The sequence below is a fragment of the Pan troglodytes genome, chromosome 18 (genome assembly GCF_028858775.2).
Source record: "Pan troglodytes isolate AG18354 chromosome 18, NHGRI_mPanTro3-v2.0_pri, whole genome shotgun sequence".
In the NCBI taxonomy this organism is placed as follows: Eukaryota; Metazoa; Chordata; class Mammalia; order Primates; family Hominidae; genus Pan; species Pan troglodytes.
The window spans coordinates 36,854,704-36,868,422 of NC_072416.2; the positions used below are offsets into that span (position 1 = coordinate 36,854,704).

General features: G+C 36.4%; 1 long non-coding RNA gene across 1 annotated transcript in view; it reads right to left on the reverse strand.

Annotated features, from left to right (window-relative positions):
* Nucleotides 1–652: 652 nt before the first annotated feature.
* LOC112208007 (uncharacterized) overlaps nucleotides 653–13,719 on the reverse strand; it is a 44,762-nt gene continuing 31,695 nt past the window's right edge. Inside the window, exons 6-8 of the long non-coding RNA XR_008540033.2 lie at nucleotides 12,913–13,055; nucleotides 11,671–11,798; nucleotides 653–1,571 (exon numbers count right to left, since the gene is read on the reverse strand). This is a non-coding gene — a long non-coding RNA (uncharacterized LOC112208007). The remainder of the gene's footprint in view (nucleotides 1,572–11,670; nucleotides 11,799–12,912; nucleotides 13,056–13,719) is intronic.

A 13,719-nucleotide genomic window follows, 5' to 3' on the forward strand; every position in this document is an offset into this window, starting at 1 on the left:
AATGTTTCCTTCAGAGATAGGGTATGTCAACTTTTGCCCATAACCTCTGAGCTCCCAAATTCCAATTTTCTTTCATTCAACAAATTCATCTTACAATCTTTTATTGTGTGCCTACTATATATCAAGTGCTAGGCTTTCTCCTTCTCAGTAGGTCTGTGCCAATCCATAACCCCAGAACTTTTTCTCATTTTGCCTCTTTTAATTTGGCAAAAATTAAAAATTAAATTAAAGAATTAAAAAGAAATTAATTTTTTTTAAAAATTAATTTTTAAAATTTTAATTTTAAAACACAAAGTATCTAAGAACAAAACTGTGAAGACAGTTTATACTTTTATAAAAATTGTGAATATAATAATATAATAATTAAGATAATACCTGAATACTTAGAGAGACATTTCACAAGTGTGAACTAAAAAGCCCCAATTTTACCATTGCCCAACACCACGCCTGGCTAGTTTTTGTGTTTTCAGTAGATACAGTGTTTCACCATTTTGGCCAGGCTGGTCTTGAACTCCTGACCTCAAGTGATATGCCTGCCTTGGCCTCCCAAAGTGCTGGGATTATAGGTGTGAGCCACCATGCCCAGCCAAAGCCTCAATAATATAAAGATGTAATCTCTCCCCCAAATGAATTAATCAGAGATACACCAATCAAAATCTTTGCAGGGACTTTTACTGAGCTTGACAAGCTGATTATAAAATTCATTTGGAAGAATAAGATCTTAGAATGAAAGATCAAGTAAACTTAAGAAAACCAGACACTGTTTTTGTAAAGGTGAAATAGTTAAAACTGAATAATAGTGACATATAAATAGACAAAATAAATTGGGAGAAAAGAGAATACAAAGTGTGGAAACAAATCTATGGGATTTGTTACATCATAAATTGGTATTTTAAATCAGTGGGAGAAAGAAAGAAATCTTTCACAAATGGTGTTGAGATAACTATTTATGTGGAAAGGAATATAGATAGATCCTTACACATAATAAATGTTAAACGCTCAAAAGGAAAAGTAGTAATAAGAAAATGTAGTGGGCTAGGCGTGATGGCTCACACCTGTAATCCCAGCACTTTGGGAGGCTGAGGCAGACAGATCAGGAATCTGAGACCAGCCTGGCCAACATGGCAAAACCAATAGCTGGGTGCAGTGGTGCATGCCTGTAGTCCCAGCTACTTGGGAGGTTGAGGCAGGAGAATCACTTGAACCTGGGAGGTGGAGGTTGCAGTGAGCTGAGATCATGCCACTGCACTACAGCCTGGGTGACAGCAAGGCTCTGAACAACAACAACAAAAAGATGTAGAATAATATATTTGTGATCATGAGGTAAAAAGGACCTTTTGAATGATACATACAAAGGCATTAGACATAAAAAGAGATTTTGATACATACAAAGGCATTAGACATAAAAAGAGATTTTGATACATTCAATTATATTAAAGTAGTACTTCAAAAGCAACTTCAAAAGTACTATAATAAAGTACTACTTCAAAAGCAATTCTGCTCTTTCTCCCCCTTTTTCTCTTTCTCATTTTCAAAGTCAAGTGAACGGTGTTGTGTATTGGCAATTCTGTCTGTTGAAAATAACAAAATACACTTCTTAGAGTGAAAAAAACATCACAAACAAAATTAAATATCTACTGATATTTGCAGTACATATAATTTACAAATGCATATAACAGATATAATTAATAAAGAAGACCAACTCAACAAAAAAATGGACAAAGATATGAACAGGCTAGTTACAGATAAGGAAAAGCTGAAGGACAACACATATATAAAAGATATTCAAGCTTGTGAATAATCACAGAAATGCAAATTAAAATAACAAAAATATGCCATTTTTTCAATTATCAGACTGGAAAACATTATAAAATTTAATAATATCAAGGATTTGCAAGGATTTTCAAGAACAACAGGTATGCTCATAAGCTACTGGTATTAGGGCAAATTAAAGTGGCCATACCGAAAGGATTTTGGCTGTATATATCAAACTAAAAATGCATGTAACCCAGGTAACTATTCTAGACAAACTTATATTTATGTAAAATGAGACAAATAAAATGCTATTTTTGTTATAACATTGTAAATAAAATCTGCTGTTGACATACAATGTAATCTTATACAATTAAAAGGAATAAACTACATGTGTATCCATCTTGAGATGGATAAACCTCGAGACTATTGTTGAGTGAAAAGAACAAATTGTAAAGTAAAATTTTCTTGGGTATGATTACATAAAAATGCACAAAATAATACTCTTTTTTTCTCTGGGTTCACAAATACATTTGTTAGAAGTCCAGAACATTATTTTTAAAGCTCTAGAATGATAACATAAAATTCATGAAGATGCTGCCACTCTGTCTCCAGCGGCACATGAGTGCACCCCACAGCACCATTGCCCCGGCTGGCACGTGCAAGTATGCAGAACACCCCCATCCCACTCCTGCCGGCACTGCACCCCTGCCAACACATGCATACCTGCTGTGTGCTGCTGCTGCTGGCACATATGTGTGAGTGGGGACCTTGCTACAATCACTACAGTGAAGCACTTTGGCTGGCACACCCCATCAGAGTGTTGTTGCCAGTGGACTGGGAACACCTTAGTGCTTAACATTGAAGGGCCAGACAACAAATCTGTGGGTATGGTACCAGACTTGCAAAGTTAGAGCATGCAGTTCAGGAGTGCTGAGCTGAGCCTTTGCCCCCTGAAATCTTCCAGAAATGAAGCCATTTGACTGAAACTACCTTGTGCCACAGTCAAACCCTCAAGGGCATTAAAGAATATAAAAAAGGAAAAAACTCCATCCAAAGGACAGTGAGTCAAAACATTAAAGGAACCTTAGCCCACACAGATGTGAAAGAACCAGTGCAAGAACTCTGGCAATGTAAAAAGCCAGAATGTCTTCCTGTCTTCAAGCAATCATACTAACTCTCCAACAATGGTTGTTAACCAGGACTAAATGACAGACATAGATTTCAGAATCTGGATAGAAACAAAGATCATTGAGATTCAGAAGAAAGTCAAAATCCAATCCAAATAATCTAAGGAATCCAATAAGATGACATAAAAGCTGAAAGATGAAATAGGCATTTTAAGAAAGAACCAAACTAAACTGATAGAGCTGAAAAATGCACCTCAAGAATTTCATAATGCAGTAACAAGTACTAACAGTAGAACGGACCAAGCTGAGGAAAGAATCCCAGATCTCAAAGACCACTTCTTTGAATCAACTCAGTCATATGAAAATAAACAACAAAAAAGAATGAACAAAACCTCTGAGAAATCTGAGATTATGTAAAGAGACCAAACATATGACTCAAGGCATCACTCAAAGAAAGGGAGAAAGAACAAGCAAGTTGGAAAACATATCTGAGGATACTGCCCACAAAAATTTCCCAAATCTTGCTAGAGAAGTCACCATTTAAATCCAGGAAATGCAGAGAATCCTGTGAGATACTATACAAGATGACCATCCCCAAGACAGAGAGTCATCAGATTCCCCAAGGTCAACATGAAATAAAAAAATATGAAAGGCAGCTAAAGTGAAGGGGCAGGTCACATACAAAGGGAATCCCATCAGGCTAACAGTGGAACTATAAGAACTATAAGATACTCTACAATCCAAAAGAAATTGGGGGCCTATATTCAGCATTCTTTTTTTTTTTTTCGAGACGGAGTCTCACTCTGTTGCCCAGGCTGGAGTGCACTGGTGCTATCTCGGCTCACTGCAACCTCCACTTCCCGGGTTCAAGCAATTCTTCTCCCTCAGCCTCCCAAGTAGCTGGGACTACAGGTGCACACCACAACACCTGGCAATTTTTTGTAATTTTAGTAGAGACAGGATTTCACCATATTGGCCAAGGTGGTCTCAAATTCCTGACCTCGTGATCTGCCCACCTCGGCCTCTCAAAGTGCTGGGATTACAGGTGTGAGCCACCACGCCCGGCCTTCAGCATTCTTAAAAAAAAAAAAAAAAAACTTGGCCGGGTATGGTGGCTCATGCCTGTAATCCCAGCACTTTGGGAGGCTGAGGGGAGCAGAACACAAGGTCAAGAGATCAAGACCATCCTGGCCAACATGGTGAAACCTCATCTCTAATAAAAATACAAAAATTAGCTGGGCATGGTGGTGCATGTCTGTAGTCCCAGCTACTCGGGAGGCTGAGGCAAGAGAATCACTTAACCCAGGAGGTGGAGGTTGCAGTGAGCTGAGATAGCACCACTGCACTCCAGCCTGGGGACAGAGCAAGACTCTGTTGCAAAAAAAAAAAAAAAAATATTCAACCAAGAACTTAATATCCAGCCAAACTAAACTTCATATGTGAAGGAGAAGTAAGATCCTTTTCAGACAAACAAATGCTAACGGAATCTGTTACCACCAGACATGCCCTACAAGAGGTCCTTAAGGGAGTGCTAAGCGTGGAAGTGAAAGACTGTTAACGGCCACCACAAAAATACATTTAAGTACATAGACCATTGACGTTGTAAAGTAACTACACAATCAAGTCTGCATAATAACCAGCTAACAACATAATGGCAGGACCAAAGCTATAAATACCAATATTAACTGTGAATGTAAACAGTATAAATGCCCTGCTTAAAACTCACAGAATGGCAGGTTGGATAAAGAAGCAAAGCCCAACTGTATCTGTTGTCAAGAGACCCAGCTCATATGCAACAATACCCATTGGCTTGAAGTAAAAGGATGGAAAAAAATCTACCAAGCAAATGCAAAACAAAAAAGGGTAAACAAAATAGACTTTAAACCAACAACAATCAAAAAGACAAAGAAGGGCACTACGTAACGATAAAGGGTTCAATTCAACAAGAAGACTTAACTGTCTGAAAGATAAATGTGCTCAAAACTGGAGCATTCACATTTGTAAAACAAGTTCATAGAGACCTATAGAGAGACTTAGATAACCACAGAATAATAGTGGGAGACTTCAACATCTCACTGATGGTACTAGACAGATCATAGAGACAGAAAATGCACAAAGATACTCAGGACTTGAAGTCAACATTTGGCTAAATGGACCTAACAGCCATCTACAGAACACTCCATCCAACAACAACAGAATATATCTTCCTCTCATCTGTACATGGCATATATTGTAAAATTGATCACACTATCAGTCTAAAATTATTTTCAATAAATTAAAAGAAGCCCCTGAAATCATGCCAACCACACTCTTGGACCGCTCAGTGTAGCAAAAATAGAAGTCAACACTAAGAAGAACTCTCAAAACCATACAATTACATGGAAATTAAACAACCTGTGCCTGAATGACTTTTGGGTAAACAGTGAAATTAAGGCAGAAACCAATATATTCTTTGAAACTAATTAAAACAAAGATACAATATTCTAGGCTCTCTAAGACACAGGCAAAGCAGTGTTAAGGGAAAAGTTTATCATGCTAAATGCCCATATTGAAAAGTTAGAAGGATCTTAAATTAACAACCTAATATCATACCTAAAGGAACCAGAAAAACAAGAGGAAACCAACCCAAAGCTAGCAGAAGAAAATAAATAACCAAAATCAGAGCAGAATGGAATGAAATTGAGTCATGAAAAGCCATACAAAAGATAAATGAAACTAAAAGCTGGTTCTTCAAAAGAATAAATAAATTTGATAGGTCACTAGCTAGACCAATAAGGAAAAAAAAAGAGAAGATACAAAAAACACAATCAGAAATGGTAAAGTGAACATTACCGCCAACCACACAGAAATACAAAAAACTCTCAGAGACTAAGATGAACATGTTTATGCAAACAAAGTAGAACACCTACAAGAAATGGGTAAATTTCTGGAAACATACAACCTCCCAAGATTGAACTAGGAAGACACTGAAATCCTAAACAAACCAAAAATGAGTTCTGAAACTGAATGAGTAATAAAAAGTCTCTGAGCCAAAAAAAAAAAAAAGCAAGCCCAGGACCCAACAGATTCACAGACAAATTCTACCAGAAGTGTAAAGAAGAGCTGGTACCAATGCTACTGAAATTATTCTGAAAAAATGAGGAGGAAGGATCCCTCCCTAACTCATTTTATGAGGTCAGCATCATTCAGATATGAAAACCTGGCAGAGACACAACAAAAAAGAAAACTTCAGGACAGTTATCACTGATGATCATAGATGCAAAAATCCTCAACAAAATACAAGCCAACTGAATCCAGCAGCATATCAAAAAGCTAGTCCACTATGATCAAGTAAGCTTTGTTGCTGGGATGCAAGTTTGGTTCAAGATATACAAACCAATCAATGTGATTCATCATAAAATAGAACTAAAAATAAAAACATCCCTTCTTGATATAAACCCTCAACAAATGAGTTACTGAAGGAGCATACCTCAAAATAATTGAAGCCATTTATGACAAACCCACAGCCAACTTCATACTGAATGGGAAAAAGCTGGAATATTCCCTTTGAGAACTGGAACAAGACAAGGATGCCCACTCTCACTACTCCTATTCAACATAGTGCTGGATGTCCTAGCCAGTGCAATTAGGCAAGAGAAAGAAACACAGACATCTAAATAGGAAGAATGGAAGTCAAACTATGCCTCTTCATAGGTGAAACACTTTTATACCAAGAAAACCCCATAGTAGCCTCTCGAGAGCTCCCAGATCTGACAAATGACTTCAGCAAAGTTTCAGGATACAAAAATCAATGTACAAAAATCTGCAGCTTTTCTATACACCAACAACATCCAAGCTGACAGCCAAATCAAGAATGCAATCCCATTCACAGTAGCCACAAAAAAACTACAAAATACCTTGGAATACAGCTAAGCAGGGAGCTGAAAAATCTCTAAAATGAAAATTACAAACGAGTGCTCAAAGAATCAGAGACAACAGAAACAAAAGGAAAACATTCCATGATCACAGATAGGAAGAAGCAATATTGTTAAAATGGCCATACTGTCTAAGGCTATTTACAGAGTCAATGCTATTCCTATCATATCACCAATGACATTTTTCACAGGATTAAAAAAAAGCATTCTAAAATTCATTTGGAGCCAAAAAAAAAGCCCAAATAGCCAAAGCAATCCTAAGCAAAAAGAACAAAGTCAAAAGCGTCACACTACCTGACTTCGAACGGTACTACAATGCTACAGTAAGCAAAACAGCATGGTTATGCTCAGCAAAATAAATAATCAGCAGAGTAAAAAGACAACCTATACAGTGGGAGAAAATCTTTACAAACTATGCATCCAGCAAAGTACTAATATCCAGAATCTATAAGGAACTCAAAAACAGACATAGACCAGTGGAACAGGTTACAGAACGCAGAAATAAAGCCACACACCTATAGCCATCTACTCTTCAACAAACTTGACAAAAACAAGCAATGGGGAAGGGAATCCCTACTTGGAAATTGTGCTGGGATAACTGGCTAGCCGTATGCAGAAAATTGAAACTGGACTCCATACGTTTCACCGTTTACAAAAATCAACTCAAGGTAGATTAAAGACTTAAGTGTAAAACCCAAAACTATAAAAACCCTGGAAGATAGCCTAAGAAATACCATTCTGGATACAGGCCATTCTGGACATATCCTAGGAAATTTCAATTCTGGAAAACACTTTATGACAAAGATGCCAAAAGCAATTACAACAAAAACAAAAATTGACAAATGGGACCTAATTAAACTAAAGGGCTTCTGCACAGCAAAAGAAATCATCAACAAACAACCTATGCAATGGGAGAAAATATTTGCAAACCATGCATTCGACAAAAGTCTAATATCCAGAATCCAAAAAGAACTTAGAAAAATCAACAAGCAAAAATCTAACAACCCCATTAAATGCGCAAAGGACAGGACAAGACACTTCTCAAAAGAAGACAAACACGTAGTCAACAAGCATACGAAAAAATATTCAACATCACTAATCATTGGAGAAATGCAAAACAAAAGTGCAATGAGATACAACCTCACAGAAGGCAGAATGCCTATTATTAAAGTCAAAAAGTAATAGATGCTGGCAAGTTTGGGGAGCTACTCCCAGCTCTTTGGAAGGCTGAGGCATGAGAATTGCTTGAACCTGGGAGGCAGAGGTTGCAGTGAGCTGAGATTGGGCCATTGCACTCTAGCCTGGGCAACAGAGCAAGACTCCATCTCAAAAAAAAAAAAATACAGAAAGAGAAAGAAAAACCCACAGCCAACATTATACTGAATGGGGAAAAGTTGAAAGCATTCCCCTGAGAACTGGAACAAGACAAGGATGCCCACTTTCACCACTTCTATTCAACATAGTACTGGAAGTCCTAGCCAGAGCAATCAGCCAAGACAAAGAAATAAAGGGCATCTAAATCAGTAAAGAGGAAGTCAAAGTGTTGCTGTTCCTGATGATATGATCATATAATGAGAAAACCCTAAAGACTCATCCAAAAAGCTCCTAGATCTGATAAGTGAGTTCAGTAATGTTTCAGGATACAACATCAATGTACACAAATCAGTAGCACTGGTATACACCGACGGTGACTGAGCTGAGAATTAAATCAAGATCTCAACCCCTTTTAAAACAGCTACAAAAAAACCAAAACAAACAAACAAAACCAAAGAAAAAAACCCCAAGCAAACCAACTTAGGAATATACCTAACCAAGGAGGTGAAAGACCTCTACAGTGAAAACTACAAAGCACTGCAGAAAGAAATCATAGATGACACAAACAAATAAAAACACATCACATGCTCATGGATAGGTAGAATCAATATTGTGAAAATGACCATACTGCCAAAAGCAATCTACATCATCATTCTTCCCCGAGCTAGAAAAAGCAATCCTAAAATTCATGTGGAAGCCAAAAATAGTCTGCATAATGAAAGCAAGACTAAGCAAAAAGAACAAATGTGGATGCATCACATTGCTTGACTTCAAGCTGTATTATAAGGGTATAGTCACCAAAGCAGCATAATACGGGTATAAAAATAGGCACATAGACTAATGGAACTGAATAGAGAACCGAGAAATAAAGCCAAATACTTAAGCCAACTGATCTTTAACAAAGGAAACAAAAACATAAAGTTGGGAAAGGACACCATATTCAACAAATGGTGCTGGGATAATTGGCAAGCCATATGCAGAAGAATGAAACTGCATCCTCATCTCTCACCTTATACAAAAATCAACTCAAGATGGATCAAAGACTTAAATCTAACACCTAAAACTATAAAAATTCTAGAAGGTAACATTGGAAATACCCTTCTAGACATTTGCTTAGGCAAAGACTTCATGACCAAGAACCCAAAAGCAAAGGCAACAAAAACAAAGATAAATAGATGGGACTTAATTAAACTAAGAAGCTTCTACACAGCAAAAGAAATAATCAGCAGAGTAAAAAGACAACCTATAGAGTGGGAGAAAATCTTTACAAACTATGCATCCAACAAAGTACTAATATCCAAAATCTATAAGGAACTCAAATCAGCAAGAAAAAACCAAATTATCCTATCAAAAAGTGTGCTAAGGACATGAATAGACACTTCCCAAAAGAAGATATAAATGGCCAAGAAACATGAAAAAATCCTCAGTATCACTAATTATCAGGGAAATGCAAACAAAACCAAAATGCGATACCATCTCACTCCTCCAAGAAGAGCCATAATCAAAAAATTAAAAAAAATTGATGTTGCCATGGGTGTGGTAAAAAGGGAACACTTTTACACTGCTGGGGGGAATGTAAACTAGTACAACCACTGTGGAAAAGAGTATGAAGATTTCTTAAATAATTAAAAGTAGATCTACCATTTGATCTAGCAATCCCACTACTGGGTATCTACCCAGAGGAAAAGAAGTCATTATATGAGAAAAACACTTGCACACACGTTTTTTGCAGCACAATTTGCAATTGTGAAAGATATGGAACTAGCTCAAATGCCCATCAATCAATGAATGCATAGAGAAAATGTGGTGTATATATATGTGTGTATATACACACATATGTGTGTATATACACACATATATGCGTATATGTGTATATGTGCATATACACATATATATGTGTATATGTGCATATACACATATATATGTGTGTATATATGTGTATGTGTGTATATATATACACACACAGACCATGGACGGAATACTACTCAGCTATAAAAAGGAATGAAATAATGGCATTCACAGCAGCCTGGAAGGAGTCGGACACCATTATTCTAAGTGAAGTAATTCAGGAATGAAAAAACCAAACATTGTATGTTCTGACTTATAAGTGGGAGTTATGCTATGAGGATGCAAAAGCATAAGAATGATACAATGGACTTTGGGGACTTAGGGGGAAGAGTAGGAGGAGGGTGAGGGATAAAAGACTACACCTTGGGTGCAGTGTACACTGCTCTGGTGATGGGTGCACCAAAATCTCAGAAATTACCACTACAAATATTTTCCATGTAAACAAACACCACCTGTTCCTTAAAAACTAATGAAAAAAATAAAAAAGACATGAGATCAACCTAAATGCCCATCAATGGTGAACTAGATAAAGAAAATGTGGCACATATACACCATAGAATAATACACAGCCATAAGAAAGAACGAGATCATGTCCTTTGGAGCAACGTGGATGGAGTTGAGGCCATTATGCAAAGTGAATTAACACAGGAACAGGAAACCAAATATCCCATATTCTCACTTATAAGTGGGAGCTAAACACTGAGTACACATGGACAGAAAGAAGGGAACAATCATCACTAGGTGAATTTGAGGGTGGAGGGTGGAAGGAGGGGGAGAATAGAAAAACTACCTATTGGGTATTATACTTACAACCTGGGTGACAAAATAATCTGCATACCAAACCCCTGTGACATGCAATTTAGCCATATAACAAGCCTGCTCATGTACCCCTTGAGCCAAAATAAAAATTGGAGAAGAAAAAAACTCCTAAGAGTTGTCACTTTGGGTAGAGTTATGGGCATTATGATTTGAAGGCATAGTTTAAGGTCATTCCTCCTTTATTTATAAAGTTCTAATTTTTAAAATAAAAGTGCATTTGAGTATTTAATCATAAACATTAATTTAAAAATTCACTGGATTTTGTAGTAACTATGTAATGGATGAACTTTGCTATGAGTGTCATTGGAATGGATAAGCAGAGACAAAAGTTGATGAATTAAGAAATGAAAAGGAGTTAGGATCTAGAGACAGTAGCTATAGACTTATTTTGAGGAATTCAAACATAAGATAAATGGATGGTAGATAAAGATGGATGGGGCATTGGATATACGGCAAGAGTTTTTGTTTGCTTGCTTTCTTTAAAATGGGAGAGTTTATATTTATACACCTATGTCTATATAAAATGTTTCTCATATATATATACACACACATACATATATATGAAATGTGCAACTGTATTTACATATAGCTATGAGGAAGAGGCCATTAGATAGACTAAAACATACAGATACGTTATAATACAGATGAAAAGGAATAAATTGATCACGTGAATTTTCTTTATGATAAACATTTAGGGGCTATGAATGTTTGTTAAAAAAATTTCGTGCAATTTGGGACATTCTCTGCTTTTAATCAACTGCTTTCCAAGGATTTTAACACTGTGAAATGAATTTTAATAGAGATTTTCTATACAATATTCTGAATGTTTTAACAGTTTTAAACAAGCATCCTTAATTGAATATTTTCATAAGAAAAAATGAGAAAGAAATTACCCTAATAGAATTGCCCATTGCCAGGGAAATTTCATAATGAAGTGGGAAAAAACAGCAGCAGCACTTGCCTCCATGAGGCATGGACCTACAGCCAATCTGAAACAAACCACCTTCAAATGTCTCAAAGCCTGAAACACAAAACAGTCACATTTGATGCATTTACAATGGCCAACAAGAAAATTATTTTAACAAATGTTGGACTATAAAGTCTTTTTTCATAAGAAGCTTTCACTAAACAAAATCTCATTTCAACAGATTGTCCCACTGGACTTTGAACTCTATTATATTTTATATGTCATCATAGCTTGGATTATAAACAATTTCACCTTTTATAAAATATTATTGTATTTTAATTATTAAAATATCAATTTTACTGTGATTAAATAGCTAATGCTACCTTCCTGAACTTTCCTAATACATAGTATAATAATAGTGTCCTAGTAGTGTTTTCCCATTAACTTTTTGATATGAACTCTTTGATTAACTTAATAAGTATAAATACAATACTAACATGCCAAAGAAAATAACTTAAAAACTGCATAATTCATTTTAAAAGGGAGAACTTTTCAATTTTCTCCTTGGTTCATAGTTTCTGCTGGAGAATATAATCTCATTGGCTATAATTATTTATGCTCTTGAGCTATTTCTATTAAACCACATTTGCCACATTTATTTGAGTGGCTGTCATATTCATGAATAGTCATCTTCTTATAGATGGGATTTATGATCCCTAGAATGTAATATTTTAAGAAATGCTTTAAAAGATTAGATTTTACAATAATGCAAAGATAATCAGGAACATAATCCTGTAGAGAAAACGTCATAAAAAATTACGAAATCCTTAATCTCCCTAAAAAAAGAAAAAGAATTGTATAAGGTTTTTCTTATAAAATGTTTGTTTGTTTTGTTTTGTTTTGTTTTTTGAGACGGAGTCTCACTCTGTCCCCCAGGCTGGATTGCAGTGGCACTATCTCAGCTCACTGCAACCTCTGTCACTCAGGTTCAAGCGATTCTCTTGCCTCAGCCTCCCGAGTAGCTGGGATTACCAGGTAAATGCCACCATGCACGGCTAATTTTTGTAGATTACAGGCATGAGCCATCATGCCCGGCCTTTTTTTCTTTATCTTAGGTGTGTTTACAGACTCCGCTTGGAACAGGTAAATAAAATTTTTGCTTCTTTTTCTTTCTCACCATCCTCTAATATTTGAAATAACCTTACTCGATTTGTAATTGTAAATCTACCTGCGGATCGAGTCCAAGCCCAGCTTGTATTAGAATAATGTTAAGGGCAATGCTTCTTAAAATTGAAGACCATGCGTTAGGAACATGGACATGTTCACTGATGAATGGAACATTCCTAACTGTAAACCCAGCCAGTAACATCCCTTAAAAGAAAGAAAATAAACATACATGACAGTTCATTTTTCTGAGAAAGAAAACAGAAATGTTTACTTTATTTTATAATGCACTATGTCTCTCATTATTTTGGTAAAGGGCAGGTTACAAGCAAGTAGAGAAGGCAGCATGAATAAAGGAATGGCGATAAGAAACAATACACCTAAATGGGGTTCAACAAGTAATTTAGTGTTGCTGGAACATACAGGGCAAGGAAAGGAGGGAGGAGAATGAGCTTGGTGGGCCAGATCATAGAAAGGTCTCCCCCCACTTTGGCAAAGTAAGGCACCATGGGAAGGTTTTAGGCAGGAAGTAATATAATGAGTCTTGCGATTTTTATATGAGGGTCTTGGTGACTTAGTTAGGGATAAAACTGGAGACAGAGACCAAATTGAAGGCTCTGTCACAGTCCACGCAAAAGTTGGAAACAAATAGCCTAAGCTAGAGCAAAAGAGAAAGTTTGGAGCAGAGGAAAATGATTCAATAAATACTTAGAAGGTGCTGTAAGAAAACTGTGGATACAGAAGGGACAGCAGAGATAAGATGTAGAGATTATCTCTACTGACAGTGTACTGAATATATATTTATTTTTGGGGACAGGGTCTCATTCTGTTGCCCAAGGTGAGTGCAGTGATGCAAACATGGCTCACTGTA